Source organism: Ambystoma mexicanum, chromosome 9 (genome assembly GCF_040938575.1).
Source record: "Ambystoma mexicanum isolate Mex_15411 chromosome 9, UKY_AmexF1_1, whole genome shotgun sequence".
Taxonomy (NCBI): domain Eukaryota; kingdom Metazoa; phylum Chordata; class Amphibia; order Caudata; family Ambystomatidae; genus Ambystoma; species Ambystoma mexicanum.
In genome coordinates this window covers 1140244269-1140263883 of record NC_090931.1, presented here as the reverse complement: position 1 = coordinate 1140263883, position 19615 = coordinate 1140244269, and positions in this window count along the sequence as shown.

Here is a 19615-nt window from a genome sequence, read left to right as displayed (position 1 = left end):
GATTTCATCTCCAACAGGTCTCTTGTGCCTCCAGTCTTAGATGGGTCTCACAAAATGAAGAAAAGGAAAATCATGTCCCAAACTCAGGGCCTGAGGTCTTATTTATGGCCTTCTTCACTGGTGGGTACTGAGTTTGGGACATGATTTTCCTTTTCTTCATTTTGTAAGGGGTTAAAGGTAAATGTTGGAGCAATATGGGTAGACTGCGCAGTTGCTTTATGCCAGAATATGTCTTACAATTTGTAGTTGTATGCCACACTCCTCGCTAGTGAAGTCAAATATGCACCACATTGAGAGAATAGGGATAAGTGCAGGTCATTATCAATACATGTCTTCTCTTTCCATTGTTATAGCTGCAGCTCCAGGGAGTAGACATAATACCTAGTGAGCGGGACAGTGAGCCGTCAGGGTCCCACCTCTTGCATCCTCTATGAGGTACTTTGGATAGTATCCGGACCAGCACAGTCACTGGTGGCTTGCTTGCCCCACGTGTGAGAATGGGGGGTTCGGACAATTCACCAGACTTTATAACCCATTAAACGGTCAAACAAAGAAAAGTTTTTAATGAAAGGAGAGCATTGGTGATAAGGTTCAGTCCCAGCACTTATGGCTGCTCACTCCCTATGGCGAGTACTCTAATCTCTAGAACACCAATGCTTTGGCTATGACAGGCACCTGCTCTAATGTACCTGAGGAGTGGTTGTCTGTGTGCGCTGTAGCACCCATGAGCAGGGACAAGAGCCTGAGGGTAAAGACAAGAATATGCCTACTGGAAAAACAATATGCACCGTCTCATTGCGCTGTATAGGCCACGATATGACCGCTTCCAGGCAAGCATTGTGTCCAAATGTTCTTCCGAAGAAAAGTATAGAAAGGGTTCACTAGCATGTTCAAATATGGCGACTCTTTTATTTCACTTACATTTCTATTTGCACTGAATCGGTGATAAAAACACGATATATTCCTGAAGCCCCACATGTGCTAACTCAATCCCTCTCCTACTCTTTCTTTTGCACTCTTCTCATTTGAAATTGATTCATCCAGTTTTGGTTTCACGTTGGGAGGATTTCAAGCACAATACGCCTTTTGTTTTTCAGCAGAAACCCAAGCATAAAAGCAGGCAAGTGCCGCAGTGTACATGCAAATATAAGCAACACATTTAGTATAACATCATTTATGTGGTTTGCTACGTTTTTCTTCTTGGCACCTTTTTGTCTGTGCTCTGACGGCTGTACTTTTTTATGTGGCATTTCCTCGTGTGTGTTCTTAGTTGTGTGGTTACAACATTGGCAGGGATCATTTGTGGGGATGGAATGCTGCCAGAGCTTGCCCATATCCATCATACGTATTCAGGAAAAGTACAATACCTTTCTTAAAAACGTACATGATTTATTTTCAGGTGCACTTCCAAGTCCAATTAATATTTATTGACTTTAAATGACAAAAGAAAATGGTGCAATTACAGTGTATTCTAAGAAATAGTTAAAAACAGAAACATCAGAATTCGAGAAATGCAAATTAAGTATTTCAATAACAAAAAAAACGTACCCACACGATGCAAAGTATTTATAACAGTAGCACCAAACCGTTACATTTTAAATGGCATGTGTGTACTGTACTTAGTGTACGTTCTAGTGAGAAATTCTAGCGTGTTTTGTAGCAATATTCAATCAACAAGTGGAACCTTATAAATTATATAAATAAATAACTTTGTTGAATATTGGATTTTGTACTTGAGCAGCCAGATGCGTATTATTTGTAGAAATGTACATTGATTTCAGTTTATGACAAAGAAGGTTAATAAATGAGTATATTGCAGTCACATATTACAACATTATTTCCAAAAAGAAAGGCAAATGACATGTGAAATACAATGAAAGTCAATTCTTCTGTAAAAAAAAACACATCAGTCTAACAGCCATTTTGGCTTTTCACTTTCACTAGTAAGGACGTATATGAAGGGAAATTCAGCTTTTAAGAACTTCAGTGATGAACAATAATATTTCTGCCATTCCTAAAATTGTGCTAGTTTCATTTACTGTGCCTTAATTAGTAAATCTCAAGTCTGGCCCTACCTTTGCTATCATCATGTACTTTGTAGCCAGAATGCCTTAAATGCTTCTTTGTCACAAATGCCTTCAGCCAGCACAGAAAAGATTATGGATTTGAGGGCCTCATTCAGAGCTGGCTGGTCAGGGTGAATTCGGCTGGTGTTGCCAAATACCACCGGCTTTAGCATCCACACAATTCAAGGATGGATGACCTAGCGCCATTGGTATTGGAATTCCTGACAGGCTATCTGCTGAAATTCAGAATTGATTCTTTTGTGAATTATTGTACACTATCTATTTCCAGCCTTACCTTGAAGGTGAAAATGGGTAGAATGTGTCTTTTTAAAAAAAAAAAATGCAGTTACCCCTGACAGAGGTGGCCTTTATGAAATACCGACAAAATTATCACCTAATCAGTGGTAAACTCTGAATTGGGCAGATTTTCAGACATACCAACGGAGGAGGTTAAACTTCCTCAGATAGTATTTTGTTGCACAATCTCAGCCAACGCTAAACGAGGCCTTAAACCTTCTATGATTTTTGCCTGTTAGTCATGTCTCAGTGTTAAGTTGCTGCTGATGCATTTTCTGAGTAAAGTATGTGTTAGATTTGTTTGGCAACAACGGTTTAGATTGATATTGCTTGATTGGATCCAGTCACATTGGAACGTTTCTTTACATTACATTGCTAGCTTGTGACAAGAAGGCAGCGCCATTCATTTTCCCCAACTTACATCATCCTTTCCCTACCAGCGTCCTCGTTCCTTCCTACAGCCACATCCATGAGCGTAAAAAGCATGTCTAACACACGAACAAATTCCTCATAGTAGCAGCCGTGACAAAATGTAACCAGATAAATAAAAGAAAACGCAAACTGACTCTTGGGTTCTCCTCGATCTCATGTTATAAAACAAAAATCTCTCCTTGGGAGTGGTAAGCAGTTATAACGGATTCAGAACATAGATTTTACATTTTACATTAGTGATATAGCTCTTACTGACATGTGCATGTATCTTTTACTCTTAGGGGTGATTCATGGAATTATCTGCTCAGAAAATAGGGTACTAGTACGTGCAACTGTGCGCAAATCCGACTTTGTCGATTCATGGAATTGAATGAGTGGTAATTTCCATGGACTTGTGTGGATTTCATGCTGCTCAGCATGTCTGTGCGATCCGTCGAGGGCCTTGTGCGAGACTCTGAGCAGAGCGTGGGCGTGGCCTGTGCAGAGGGCTGGGAAGGGGCGGAACACCAAAAATGGGGAAGAACGTCTGAAAAAATAAGTGTTTCGAGGGACGGCCTGCAGGCCGTCCCTCGCACACCCACTATTGCGTGGTATGAGATGTATTCATGGATTCGATTGTGCAAAGTCTCAGCTTGGAACTGGCCACGCAAGTCCTTCATATGATCCCCCACCCAAAGGCAGGCGTAAGTACACTTGCGTGTTGGCTTTTCAGCACGCAGGTGGGGTCGCATGCTGGATTTCGGGGGTGTGTGTACTCAATCAGGGTTCTGATTTAACTTAGGGGTGCATGTAAGCAGCGCAGCCGGGTGCCGGAACGTTTTATGTCGGTTTGCATGCAGATTTCCTGAGTTATTGCTGAGTTACAATTTTTTATACGTATGTTGTCAGGATGCTGGATACAGTTACAGGGGGCCCCTCGCAGGGTCCCTGAGTCGCAGGCCTGCTTCCAGAGGACCCTGCGCACTGTTTGAAGGGTGTGTTTATTCACGCCTGGGGGAGTGTGCAAGGGTAGCTGATTTGGCAGTTTTTTGCTTTGCGTGTGGGCGTTTCAGGGGTGTTCCGGCCGCGACTTGTGAATACGGTTACTATTTCGCAAAGAATTTCATGAATGCGCGGGGCATACCTTTTTTCGTCTGCACGCAGGCTGGCAGAGTGTCCTTCTCGGCGCCCGGCCCTTGCACGATTTCTGCACGAAATTCCGTGAATGGCCCCCCTAGCGTGTATCTCTGTATATTGACAAGAGTGGCTTTAAAATAAAACAGATGGTATTTATTATTTGTGTACACACTAATATGTAAACAATACTTCAATTACTGGGTACTTAAAATAAAATGAATGATTGTAAACAGACAGAGTTTCACTTTTGACAAATATGTACGTTTTTACCTGTAGCCCATGACTGTTATGCAGAAATACAAGTGGCTACGACAAAATACGCTACGACAAAATACGGTACCTAGCATGCAAGCCTATTTCTATTATTCAATATGGGTGAAAACATATTGCCATTGCATAACAATGTTGCATCTGCCAAACACTTTCTCTATGTCTATGGGAGACACAGCAATCTCCCTAGCTTCAATTGCAGTCAGATATGAGGCCTGATTTACAAAGTGTTTTTGAATGGAGTTTTCCCATTGGAAAAAGGGCCCATGATTACTAATGGGTAATTTATGCATTTTGTAGCACATAAACATTCATCTTGATGCTGATGAATTCATCAGAGAGATTAATTATGTTATTATTAGATGTCGTCCTGAAGAAGGACATTATTGTCCGAAATGCATTGGCCAATCTGTCTGCCACCAGACTTATGTTATGATAATGAAGATGGTGCTTTCCACAATGAGAAACTAAGAATATATTTTCTACCATTGTTAAAAAAAAAATAATTCTGTGACTTGTTCAGTAGTTTGCACTATGAGGGTGTATCTGGAAATGGTGCAGGTTCCTCCAGTCCTTTCTGTCATGATGCCTGTGTCCATATTAGGTGCCATCATTGGCCCTGTAAGTTATTTTCATGAACCTGCACCCACATAGATATTAAATCCTCACCTACCTGAATACTTCTGACGTGACAGGGTCTGTGGTAGCGACTTTCTAGGTATGGTTAAGTTGATTTTCCTGTAGGGTGAACACATTTTTGGAAGCATATAACTTAAGTACTGTTTGAATGATGTGATAAGTGATGTCATTTTTGATGACCTGGATGTTTATCTGAGCATTACATGGTGGGTGTGTGAGTTATGGGTGCATACCTTATGATAACTGGCTAATTTATTTGGTTTTTCGATTTTGCGCTGCAACCATAATGTCCTCTAAACAAAGTTTTTTCTCAGTATATATTTTTTTAAGTTTAGTTAAGAGACTCCCTGTGTATGTGTCCCCCATGTGATCTCATGTATGTGCTCATGGACTTAACAATGGGGGCACTCTAAGTTAAGATTGGCATCAATTTTCACATTTGCTGAATTTCATGGGTTCTGTTGTGATGAGAGATACACAAAAAAGTCCAAGTGCCTTTTCATTATTTCAAATATGTTTTAGAAGCCTTCTTATTTGCCTAAAGCTGGCCCTCAACCATCGCTAGGTAGCCCTTGTGTGATGACTGTCCCTACTGGGAGCTGATGTGTTGCCTATCTAGTATTAGGGGATAGACAGAGAAAGTTGGCCGTGATTTATTTAAACCACCAATTAAGTACCACCAATTTGGAAAACGAGACAGCGGTGGCACACGACGCACATCCTGGCACAACACTTAGAAGACAGCACCAATAATATGGTTTACAACAGGGGTGAGAATTTAGTAGTCTGGTCTTGTGCAGCTTTATAATGCTCGCCACACAAGAAGTCACGCCTGTGTTTGGGTCCTGAAGAATGTGGGACAGAAGCGATTGGTAGCCCACTGAAACCAGTCAACCATTTTTATTGCAGAATGTCTGACCACAAACCAGATGACTTTGATGAATTAACCAGTGTTTTGCTGTGTTAAAGTTGTATAAGTGAACAGAATAGTAGGGGGTATTAAAATCAAACTACACTCCCTTCCCTGCTCCTTGTTCCAGTATTTCTGGATTTTAGTATAGCATGGAATTTGTTTTCTACACACTATGTGTTGAACTTCTCTGAGATTGCAGTTTGAAATAAATTAGGGACAGCTTTCTCTGTCTATCCACTAACCATAGATAGGTGGCACATCATCTCCCACTAGGGACAATCATCACACAAGGCCTAACTAGCGATGGTTGGAGGAGCAGCTTTAGCTAAATAAGAAGGCTTCTAAAAAAATGTTTGAAGTAATAAAAAGTTGCCTGGACTTTTTAGTGTATCCTGCCTACGGCCTTTTCGCACGGATTGAGTGGCCCACTTGGTCCAATATTGGATTTTCTGTTGTGATGAATCAGATCATCTTCCTAACGCCATTGCCACTGTCCATTTTGTACCATACATTATGAAAGACCAAAGCCCATATCGCCCTGTCTAGTACCACCAGCCACGTTGTAACAATAAGGTACCCTAACTATTGGCCTAGGCCCCTTTCCCTTCCTTCTTTTTCATGGTAGTTTTCCACTGGGAATTCCTATGTTAAGGAATCACAATCATATCAATGTTACCTTTGATTACTGCACCAATCATTCCTGGTCATTATGTCATTGTTTTGTTGCATCGTTTTCCGATCGCCATGGTAAATAAAAACCATGTGGCAATTTAAACGTCTTCCTCATCCCCACTGCTGCTCTCCATGTGCCCGTATCCTCCTTTCTATGTCCCCCTATTTGTCCCACTCAGTGTAAATCCTCCCTAACCCTCGCATACTGTCCCCTTTCAATCATTGGTTCCTGTGACGCATTTCCTTTCCAAACAATTCTTGTGATGTTGTACAGCAATCCCGTGAGTGGACGGATTTTCCCCAAACCAAAGAAAGGAATATCTACAATGATTTGCACCCAACTTGTTTCTTATTTGGTGCATATCACAAGCATACACACAGAGCTATCACATCACCCAATTCACAATCTCTCTCAGATTCCACATAAGGTAAGAATAATGATGGCAATATTATTGCATACACTAGAATGTTATTACACCATTTACATTCTTATTAAAGTAACAAATGTAAGAGAAACAAAAACATCTCTGTCTCACGGGATCCATCCTTTTGCAACAAATTAACATGCAAAATAAGGTGGGCACAAACAACAAGGGCACCTTCGCTACTCCTGAAGGGTGATTTGATTACCATAGCTTCTTATGTTGTTTCTTTACTTTAAAATACCTCTTTCATTTAAAATCAATAAAACAAACGGCCCCCATCACAAGACGTTCCAGTCCTCGACAACTGAAATTCTTTCGGCCTGCCAATCCCAGCTTTTATCAGGAGAGCTACTTATATCCATGGATGTCATTTCACCAAAATGCCTGGGGTAGTGGAAGTGACATCACATGAGCCTTGACCTCTGATGACCTCACAGGAAGTGATGTCATTTCACCCCACCTCGAAGTGATATGTGGCAAGGTGGAACACAACCTTTCACCCCTTGACAAAACAGGAAGTGGCATCACACAGCATTGTTCCTACATACAGTACAAAAAACATGGTTACGATGTCACTATAATGTGATATACATTTCATACAAGAATGGATCGCCATATGTATCGTTAAGATCAGTGTGTATAGGCCCATATTACCAAATTACTGTGAATGCAAGCAGACGTCCATGGCCAAATGACTATACATACAATATCACCCAACCTGTGTTGGTACTCATTTATCAACCTCAGACGGATGAGGTGTTTAAGAACAGACTAAATCAGTGGCTTACCCCCTGAAGTGTGCCTGAAATAAACCTTTAATGAGTCTAGCAATTATTGTATAGAATTCCAGAAACACACATTTTGGGGTATTCCTATTCTTTCTTATTTAGGGTCACTGCTGAAAGTGTTAGACTTGTGAAACCCTTGTTCTTTTTTATTTTAAAAATGTTTTTAAGAGGCCTGGACAAGAAATCCAGCCATTCCTCAAGCAAAGACCCCCATTGCGCTGGCCACAGCCCAGGAGCTTGCATTTCATTTTTTTTTTAGAGCTAGCAAGGGAGACCCCTAAATGACATCCTTGCTTGTATCATCCGTTTTCATTTAAAGACAAATCTTTCAATCATAAATCAGAACCCTAGATTATCTGTATTTATTTATTTATTTATACATTTAAAAATCGATGTAAGCCCGTGGAAATCAAGGCGCTAATTACTTCACGGGATCTTCACACAGAGCCGCGAAAACGACTACACTCTTATTACGAAAAGGGTTTCACTGTTTTTCACAGTAGCCCCTGTGTTTCCTCTAACAAGGGCATCGTTCTAAACAGGCTGTGCTGAACTGCTCACTTCATTACCCTGCTTTCCTATGCAAATAGATTCTGAACGGTACTTTATCAGTTATGTAAAGCCATTATATCATTAGATATTTGTATCAGCCATAGATTAATTCCCCGAATAGTTCATCAATTCAGAATAAATCCATATTGTCTGAACTCGATCCCATCCAAACAATGTGACAACCTGTGATGTCACATTCCAAAATGCACTGTCTCCATTCTCTATTATTCGTCAGTCTGTGTAACAAACCCATATCATGGCACCAGTAGCAGATAACGTCCCCCTGTTTCATGAGTGCTTTGCACGGATCTGAGTCTTCAATGTGTGCCTTGCGTGAGAACATGAGTGCATGGTGGGCTGATGACTAGAGGAGCAGGCTAAGCCACCCCTTGTGAACGTGGCTTGAATGGCTGGGATTTCTAGGTTGTCGTCACTATTAAGCAGTTCAAGCGAACACTGAACATAAAATACTGACTCGACAGTTGCATCAGATGTGAGACGGCAGGTGGAACACAAAGGCAGCTGCAGTCAGTGTAGCTGCGTGCAGACAAATGTAAGCACACTGTCCTGCGATGAGTGGAAAAAACATGTTTCCCATACAAGTACAAGCATGTGCTAAGTATTTCAAAACTGTCACATATTGAAAAGCTATTACATTAAAAAAACAGATTCCCATAGACTCTTTTCACCTAAGTAAACGGCATAAGTCATGTAATTACTTACAGGGCAGGAAAATAACGAACGTCTGACATTTCCTGAGTCACTTCATAGCGTCTTTGAATTTTCATTTCCTAGCAAAGAAATTTATGTTTTTAGCTAAAGGACACAGGGGGCCTGATTGACAAAGGCGTTTTTCAATGGGAAATTCGCTTTGTAAATCAGACCCTGTGACTTTATGTGTGAAAGGAAGCAAGTGAGCAGTCCGTTGCATGCGGCACGAGGCAAGAGAATTACATTTCCTAGCATGCACTTAAGGCAATGCGAATGCAAGTGCCAATCCAAGGATGGGTCTTTGGTTAGTTAAGTACTTGCAGGTAAATAGGCCAAGGGCCAGGGCTCGTCACTGAGCAGAATTACAGTAAATGTGCCGGGTAGGATCTAACATCAAGGACAGTATTGGTACTAGCGCAAAAAATGCTCTAGTGCAAAAAGCCTGTTCTAGCAAGGCATGTTTGCACGAAGGAAAACTTTCCTCCACAGCTATTATCCTTCTGTATCAGCAAGAGGGCAACCATTGACTTGGTGCAAACGTGTGTTGAAAAAATATGTTTTTTTACATTAGGGCATTTGTTTCCACCATGCTAATGCTGTGCAAAATTTCACTTGCACCAGTGAAAAGTGTCTGCAGTAAAACCTCAGATCCGTTTGAGCCATTTAGTGCATGATTCTTTGGTCACACTCGGACCGGAATTTGGAAAAAGAATCCTGTTCATGGAATAGTGAGAGGAAATGTATTAGAAAAAATATATATATATTTTGAAGTACCACCAAAACTAATTAAAATCCATATTAGAAATTGTAGTTTTCCACTATTTCTAGGGTACTTCCTAAAACGTGATCTGCATATGTAATTTGCAGGTCGGCATGAACTATGTGTAGTAATAAAGGATGTCCGCCCTCACAGGTAAGCTCTTATACCTTTATTACCAGTTGATATGCATGCTCTGAGCGGGAAACACCGGCGTCCCATCCAGCCCGTGTGAATCCTTCTCATTCTCTCCACCAACGGCTCCGGCAGAACCCTCATAGGACCCTCGCACTCTCAACATTCCACAGCTCTTGCAAGTACACATCACAACACTTCTCCCTCGTAAGAACCGAAAAACTCCTCCCCCCATTAGGCAATTATAGGAAACTGCATCAGTAACAACACAGACAAGGCAAAATGGAACACCTACACCCAATGTGTAAAACACTTCATAACCACCGCACCTGCCCACAACGCGTGGCCACCACGCCATCAACAGGTCCGCCAAAACACCTTACAAGCACCTAACCAACGCCCTAAAGAGCTACTCCTCACAAGGCAAACCCAAACAGACTCAAATCAATACCCCCAAACAGACTCAAATCAATACCAAACAGCAACCTGCATGTAAATCAACGGAAACTGCCCCAAATGAGGCCCAATAACAGGTACAAATGAATATCTACTCAACTCCATAACAATACCCACTAACAAACACAAACCAACCAGGCCCCAACCCACGAGAACGAAAAATAAAAAAACGAACATCCACCGTCCTTAGCTGCCCCTCAGGACTGGACCTGCCATGTCCACTACCCAGTCAAATGACAACTTACCTAACTTCCTGAACCTTCAGTGCACTAACATCCTTATGCTCCGAGCTACCCCCCGGGTCCTCGAGCCTGCCACGCTCAAGCACAAACCAACCCTGACCAGGGCAACAACAAGCACAGCAACCCGATATGATACCCAGCTCAACCCAGTTCAACCATCCCGGAACACTAAAAAGGTAAAAAGACCCTAATATAAAACAACCGACCCATTACGCTGATGACACAGCCACACGTGACCCTTAGTCACTGCCAGCACACCACATGTGACCCCAAGTCACTGCCACCACTCCACATGTGATCCCTAGTCACTGCCTCCACAACACACATTACCCCTAGTAACAGCCACCACAACTACGTGTGACCCCTGGTCACTACCACCGCAACTAAACGTGACCCCTAGTCACAGCCACCATAACCACACATGGCCCCTAGTCACAGCCACCACAACTACATGTGACCCCCGGTCACAACCACCACACCACATGTGACCCCTAGTCACAGCCACCATAACCACACGTGGCCCTTAGTCACAGCCACCACAACTACACGTGACCCCTGGTCACAGCCACCACACCACATGTGACCCCTGGTCACAACCACTACTTCATAACGCAACCCCTTAAAGGCCACAAAAGGACCCAGCCGGAACCCTACTGCACCTCCTGGGAACACCCAACAAATCACTAACTCAAAAGTGATTACATAACCAAGAGATAAAACACATACAAAAGTGCACTCACATGCGCTCACCTACAGTCACTCACACATACCCATCACAAAACTGGTTAAGGCACATACCAAATTTCAAACAGGACTGCACCACACCTACGAACCAGTGTACAATCCTGGGAGATGAGAAAACCTCATCCATCATGTCAGCTTCACGAAGGGCAATATTAATACTCACTTCAGGGAAGCAAGGAAACGAGCGTCATACCCACCCTCAAGTCCGTCCCAAAAGGGCACTGTCCAAAACCCTCTAGACCAAACATAGAAGGTTACTGAGAGTCCACACCACCCTCAAGTCCGTCCCAAAAGGGCACTGTCCAAAACCCTCTAGACCAAACATAGAAGGTTACTGAGAGTCCTCACCACCCTCAAGTCCGTCCCACAAATGGGCACTCAAGTGATTACACATATTTCCCCAATACCTGCAAGGAAAATCAGTTAAAATAACGATTTTGCTTTCCACATCACCTGCAAGGAAAATACATATTTAATTAATAACATGCTATTACAGAATAACGTTGCAACGTTCAGCAAATTGTTATACAGCACGAAACACACACACGGGCCACAATATACACATTCACTCCCACTCATACCAACCAGGCCCAACACCATGTACACTGAGGCCACAAATAATACAAACTACAAACATACCGGGCTCGCCCGACGCAACATGAAATTAGTCCTCTGACAGGGCGAGGTTGTTCATCCAGATATACAAACTACAAAGTTCAGGATCAAACTCCGTAAGGGCGCCAAACAGATCAACACAACGTTGGCATAACGTCCTGTCCCAAATGATTTCTTCCAGGCAGACTGCACATGAAGCCAGACGTGGCCTCTTAGCCTGGATCTGCGAGCCCTGCAAGTTGCTCTCCTGCTTTTTCCTCTTGGAAAGTTTGTTACCATCAGGTACACAAAAACATACCCCACACTGACTCCCTGAAGATTGTGCAGTACTTAAAAGTTCTCCTGCAACAGGACCCAACATTAATGACTATAGGTCGTCGTCCGAGCCACCCATTTTTGGTGCATCCGCAAAGCATTCAGCAATGGAACCAAACGTAGATGTATTAGGTTCGACTTCTGTGTCACATTCCATTGTTTTACGTCTTACGCAGCACGCCATGCTGCGTTCACTCACAGGTCACTGTACCTCCCCCCCAACGGCAGCCAACGTCATCAGTGCATTCCTTGGCCCTGAGGGAGCAACATATGGATCAGAGGGGACTCCAAGCCCAAGTTCCACCCACAGATGCCACAGTTCCATGCGAACAGCGCAACAAACACAGCAACCACCCTCACTCATTCAGGGCACGACCTGCTCCCGTTCCTCAGACGGAAAAGTCCACCTGCAGGTCACCTCTGATACAGGCCCCAGGCTGAATTAGGCCCGCTACGGTGCTGCCCTCTCCTCCACCAGACAGAGTCCTCCACTTCCGACACCGGCCCCAGGCTAAATTAGGCCCGCTACGGTGCCGCACGGCTGCTCCACCAGAAAGAGTCTTCGGAAAGCCATGCCTGGTACGCTTCTGACGCCGTCCCCAGGCTTAATTAGGCCCGCTGCGGCACACTCTGGCTTGTCACCAATAACAATGCCCGTTATACAGGCCTCCAGTGCTTCTCACGAGGCAAAGTCCTAATTCCGACCCCTCACTCCAACTTGTGACACTGGCCCCGGACATCAACCAGTCCACTTCAGCGCCACTCAACGTGCTATACGCCACCGGCCCGGCAACACCGGGGACCGCTCCGGTGTCGACGTCAGTACTAACCGGCCTCAGCACCTGCTCGAGGCCCGGCTCTGCCGGATGGGACGATAAACTGGAAGGCAATGTCTCCATGCGTTCTGCCGCCCCTTCCACAGCGGTAATCCCATCCTCGTCGCCAGTGTAGTAATAAAGGATGTCCGCTCTCACAGGTAAGTTCTTATACCTTTATTACCAGTTGATATGCATGCTCTGTGCGGGAAACACCGGCGTCCCATCCAGCCTGTATGAATCCTTCTCATTCTCTCCACCAACGGCTCCTGCAGAACCCTCATACGACACTCGCACTCTCAACATTCCACAGCTCTTGCAAGTACACATCACAACACTATTCAGCTCTACTTCAGATTATTTGCTAGTCACTTGGGACTCCTAAAATCTCACCACAAATTTGCAGGGTAAATCGGGACATACCCACTTCCCATCATCCCATCCTAGAAATAGTCTTTTTTCAATTGTTAGAGAGGGATGGTTTAATAAGAGGAAATGTAAATTGCATTTCTGCAGCGGCCTGCCCAGGTGGGCTTTTATAATTACTTACAGATAAGAGGGAGGTGGAATAGTTTGGTAATGCAGTTAGATGTGAATCAACTGAAAAATACGGGCAATTAAATTAGGCGTCAAGTAAGTCTTCCCATGCATTTGAAAATTTGTTTTCTACTGAATTCAATAGCATCATAAGGACTTTTAAACATTGGGCTAGATATGGCAAATGAAAACATTTTACTTAGCAAAGAACCTTACAAACTGAAATTAAAAGACACCACTAACCAGTTCCAAGATTCAGTTCTTATCTCCTAAAGTGTTCTTCTTTGTAGCTCAGCGGCCAGATTTCAGCCAGCAACTGGATCTATTTGACAGATACTGTGGCTGGTAAACTGGATTTTCCACCAGGGCACATTCTACACCAGCATTGTCAGACTAAGGACCTGAGCACTGGAAACCTATGGTTTTTTAGATATCTGTCATTAATATTCATGAGAAAAAAATTGCATAGATTTAGAATCATTGTATGTAAATTTATAGGACATGTTTCCAGCCCTCGAGGCCTGGAGTTGGGCAACCCTCCACTATACTGTCTCATGGCATTTTGGATATGTGACAGCCGCATGCCCTCAAACAAAACCATCCCATTTGGAGTCACTCTAGTTACATTTTGCCTGATACTTACAATGTACCTTCCTTCTGAAGCACTAGCAGATAGAATTGTCCATTTTCTACTCCAAGGAAACTATTTTGTAATAAGATGTGAAGTTACATAGAAGAATATAGATTGCTTCAATAATTGTCCACTATTTTGTTTCATGTAGAGTTAATATGCTAACAGATGATAAATCAGTGGTTTCCAAACTGGTGAGGTGAAGGATGATCACCAATCCCAGTGCTTGAAATACTACTTTATAGTCACTCTGCTTATGCAAGCTTCATTTTAGTAAGTCCCTTCATCTTGAGACCCCAGAATTGGGTCATTGTGACATGACCTCAAGATTAGATCCAGGAATTCACTTCTCGGCTGATCTGATTTCCTCATCTTGCCCACGAAGTCTGTACAGCTGCTGCTACATTGCAAGGGGGTGAGAGGGCAAACCCAGAAGGACAAAGATAGAAAGGTAGACAGAAAACCATGGCTAGAGCAAGTTACAACTGAATGGGAAAAGATAAGAAGAGAACTGGAGGGAAGACAGGGGAATGAGAAACCACTGAAAGGAAAGAGAAAAAACAGAATTGGATAGAGTGAAAAGAAATGGGTGCTGAGAGTATAAACACAATAGTGCCAAACTGGAAGGAAACAAAGAGGATGCGATACGAGAAAAGAGAGAAACCACTCTGACAAAGTTCCTTGCCTGTCTCCAAAGGTAAGAGAAGTGATTATGGGGGCAGGGCACTGCCACCTGCTAAGCGATGTGGAACTTAGGAGTGGTTAGGGAAAAATCCACTGATGTAGCCCACTCCCCCTAAGTCGCATGGTAGGGACATTGTTGTAGCTGAATAGAAAGTGGAATGTAGACAAGGGAGCCTGGAGACTGGAATGTGGATGGTGGGGCTGGGGACAGCTGTAATGCAGTTAATATGAGACACTAAAAGAAGTAAGACCTAATCCATGTCTCAGCGTCATCATTAATTTTATGGAAGATATGCATGAAATCAGGATCACAACAATTGGCGACGAGGAGATGACCGACCCACGCATCTGATTACAAAAAAGAAAATATGGGACAAAGAGCTGGACAATAAGGAACTAATAATCAGCCTATGGAGGTGGCTGAAAGGACACTGATGAGCCCATGGAGATGGCTGGAAAAAAGTAAATAAGGAAAAAAGGTTGCCCAAGGAAGGGCCAAAGGAAAAAAGGTTGGCCAAGGAAGGGCCAAGGAAAAGGTTGCCCAAGGAAGGGCCAAAGGAAAAAATGTTGCCCAAGGAGAGGGCCAAAGGAAAAAAGGTTGCCCAAGGAAGGGCCAAAGGAAAAAAGGTTGCCCAAGGAAGGGCCAAGCAAAAGGTTGCCCAAGGAAGGGCCAAAGGAAAAAAGGTTGCCCAAGGAAAGGCCAAAGGAAAAAAGGTTGCCCAAGGAAGGGCCAAGGAAAAGGTTGCCCAAGGAAGGGCCAAAGGAAAAAATGTTGCCCAAGGAGAGGGCCAAAGGAAAAGAAAGATTGCCCAAGAAGGGGGCCAAAATAAATATTGCCCAAGGAAGGGGCCAAAGTGACCTGAGGAGGAGGTTGCACAAAAAAATATATCTATACACAAGCAAACAAAATAAAGAAATAAAGAAAAACAACAAGGAACAAGCAAAATAAAGGTAACATGCCAAAGTTGGAAGTGACTGCAGCAGTCATGGAGAAGGTAAAATGCTCTGCGCTTTTAAGCCCATAGAGTAAACAAACCCAAAGGAGAAATGAACGTTATGCTGCAATGTATTTAGCTGGCTTTTATGACTTTATGCTGCTGCAGCGTGTGTATGGTTGTGATTAATAGTAAGCTGGTGTGTGGCCATTGAAACCTGCAATTTATTAAGTAACACAGTATATGGTGCTGTATATTCATTAATGGAAAGAGCCGCTCCATCAGAAAAGCATTTTTTTAAATGAAAATTGAATGTAACAAACCTCACTGAGCGCGAGAGGTAAGTTTGCAGGACCAGTGTTTTGTTTTGCATTTGTTTTGCTTGAAAAGATAATGGTCGTAAGGAAGCATGGCCACATTGAATGAAGTCATAAAGGTTACCATGGCAACCCAGCAAGTGCAAATACAAGCAATTTCCTAACGCCATATTATGAAATTAAGTGAATGAAGTTAGAAACAGAATGCTATTGTAATCTGGAGTATATGGCCCAAACAGTCAAATATTACAATATTGTGATGAAAGATAACATTTCAAAATAACATTACAAGATTAAAGGAAACTGTAACATTGCATTTACTAACAGTGTTCCTGCCGACTTGAACAGGTTAACATGAAGAAAGGGAAAAATGTTGGAATACATGAGAGTCCACTGCACTCAATCATCTGGCAAATAAACAAAACGTTGAAAACTTGCCACAGTGTTTTGAACAGTAACATGTTTTTTTTCATTTACATTAATGCCAATACACCATATGAGAATTGACTCCAACCCTGCCATTGGGTGCAATCAGCATCGGGACTACATGCTAAATAAAGAGAGGGTACAAATTGAAAACATAAGATTGCTGCAATGCGAAGATGTGGCACAGCTGGTGAACTGTTATGGACCCTGTACTGTAAAGGTTGTGCATGCTTGGTGTTAGCGTGTTCAATCTATTAATGCAGTGATCTGAAAAGAAAACATAGCAAAGTAATTAAAGGCAAAAGGTCACCTGATTCAAAATTCAAATGAAAACGAAATGAAAGCAAATTCAATGGAAATAATACAAAATAAAGACAATAGTACAGAATGAAATTAGAGGAAATAAATGACAAGGGAAATGAAAGGTTGGCGTAGCAATGCAGTGAGATAGAGGATGTAATAATGCACACCACATCAGAGCAGGAAAGAGAGAGGAATGAAGTGCGAAAGAGGATAAAAGAGTGACACTTGCTCCTGAACAATAAAGAAGTCAATATAGCGGCACTGTTTCAACGCAGGGAAAAACTGCCAATTTAAAATGATCAATAATGGGAAATGAAAGGAATACAAAGGGTGCACATGTAAATGCTGTTGTGCAAAGAGAAGAGAATTATATCAAAGAGAGTCTGTCAAGGCAGTAAAGCCAAATGAAAGAAGGTCTAACCACAAAGAATTTAAAAAATGGGGGGGTATGGAAAGAAGAGGGCTGCAGGTCAATGTGAAAGGTGTTGGCGTAGCAACAGGGGATACTTCACTCTTCCATGCAATGTTCCAGGATGAGTTGGAAGGAGAAACATCAAAAGAAGGAGGAAACAGTGATGAAATATAACAGATGGAATGCTACAGTCTAGGTCACTGTAATAATCTCAAACAATACTTTAATAGACACAGGCTGTGCGAGGACTGCAATATGAGAAGTGCCAGCACTGAGAAGTTGAGCCCTTTCATGCCAAAGAACTCCTCTGCTAAAATACTGCACAAACACTGGAGGGCCTCACGTGTGTCCCATCCCCACTCAAAGACAATCAGTGGTTCACAAAAAACATCCATTTGGGGGAGAGGAGATGAGTTTGAATGCTGCCTTCCCTTCTCTGTGTCAACTTCTTTCTCGAACTTCTATGATAAGTTTCCGAAATGTCAAATGTTGGTGGATGGAAAGCCAAATCACTCAATGTTCTCATCTCTGGAAGATGAACTTGTGTGTTATTGGCAATGTGCTTCTCAAATGGGCGACAGCCGTCTATATGCATGTTCGTATGTAATACAAGATGGATGTTCAGAATTTTGGAGATTGCTTCGAAGTTACCGCAATGACAGAGTAATTTGAAAGTCGTGGAATACATTACAAAATAAAGCGAAGCAATAATGACAGCCTGCAAGAGCTCAACGAAGAAAGACTAATAAAAAAGGAAAAAGAGAAGGAAAGGGGAGATATGATGAAGTGAAGGATGCAGTGGAAAGTGTGACGGGTGCAACAGAGAGGCTCTTGAAGTCAGCAGTAATTAGTTTACAGTGACAGTAGCTCTCACAGTACTGTATGGAGAGCAGGATGTGGTAAACTGTGACCGAATAACGAAGACAACACAACTCATTTCAGATAGAATAACCCAGCCGAGTGGAGAACATGGAGGCAGATTAAAGAATAACTGAAAAGGGGAAATTCAGGCACAGACTGCATAAAAAAATGCAAACAGAACTGGAAATAAGGAGAAACACATTGGTTATGCTGTACCATAAAATGATACCAAGTAAAAAGGAATGCCAAGGTAAAAGTGTACAGGGTGGGTATATTGTCAGTGAAAGCATGCTGGTTGACTGTCACAGCATTAACTTTACATCGCAATGTGCCTGGTGAGGAATGAACCTTCATAAGAGAATAACAGAGGAGATTCAAGGACACAGGAATGTGAGAGGCCTAGCTCTGATGGAGTATTTTATTTGCAGAGCACAAATTGTGTATTATTGAACAGTCTATTAGTGAACAGAAGTAGACTGTGAATTGTGGACACCTTGAACAGTTGGGTATGATGAATTCTGATGATAAGTAAGGAGGGGGTGTTGTAGCTGAATAGAATGTGGAATGTAGACAAGGGAGCCTGGAGAATGGAATGTGGAAGGTGGGGCTGGAGACAGCTGTAAGGCAGTTAATATGAGACACTAAAAGAAGTAAGACCTAATCCAGGTCTCAGCGTCATCATTAATGTTATGGAAGGTATGCATGAAATCAGGATCACAACAGACATGTCACTTGGCACTGCCAATAACTCTGTCCCTTTCAAGGAACTATGAGATATGCAGGCAAACTCTTGGGCAGCAGGGAGACCTTCAAAACCATTAGTGTGGATCATCAGTGCACTTTGAGGGGACAAAACACAGAGCCAGATGCTTGCCAGGCTGGTGTTCGTGAAACCCATGTGCAGTAAATTATTTACAAGCTCCAGTGCTCTCAAACTCAGGAAACTAGCCATACACAAAGCTCCACTCGGAAAAGCTGATAGCGTGCATGCATAAATATACCCAACAACTGAGAGACATTTAGGAGGGGGTTTCCAGAGAGCTGGGGATCAGGCCTCTATAAAGAAGGTAGGATTTGGCAGATGGGGATAGGATTTCAGGGGGGCAGAGGTGCAAAGAAGGAGAGTGTTAGAGGAGAGAGGAGTTGAGAAGGAGGAGGCTGGTGTGGAGAAAGCTGAATGAGGAGAGAAGGTGTCTCAGAAGAAAGGCAATGTGTGACTTGTAGAGTGGAGGTTTCAAACATTCGGTGAAGGTGCAGGGCAAGGGGTGAGAGAAAGAGGAATATTAGGATCAAATGATGTGACAGGAAGTGGGATATCAGGAGTAGGACAAATCATTTCAGTAAGAGGTGGCGGGACATCAAGAAGAAGAAGAGATATTAGGAAGAGTGGAAAGACATGCAGAGGAGATGGTGGTGACAGACAAAGAGGAATATGTGTATAGACATCAGAGGGTAGATGGACAGAGAGGCGGAAGAGACATTTGTGGAACAAAAAGTGTAGAGAAGTACTCTGCAAATGCTGCGATATTGTGGAAATGTACATCAGAAT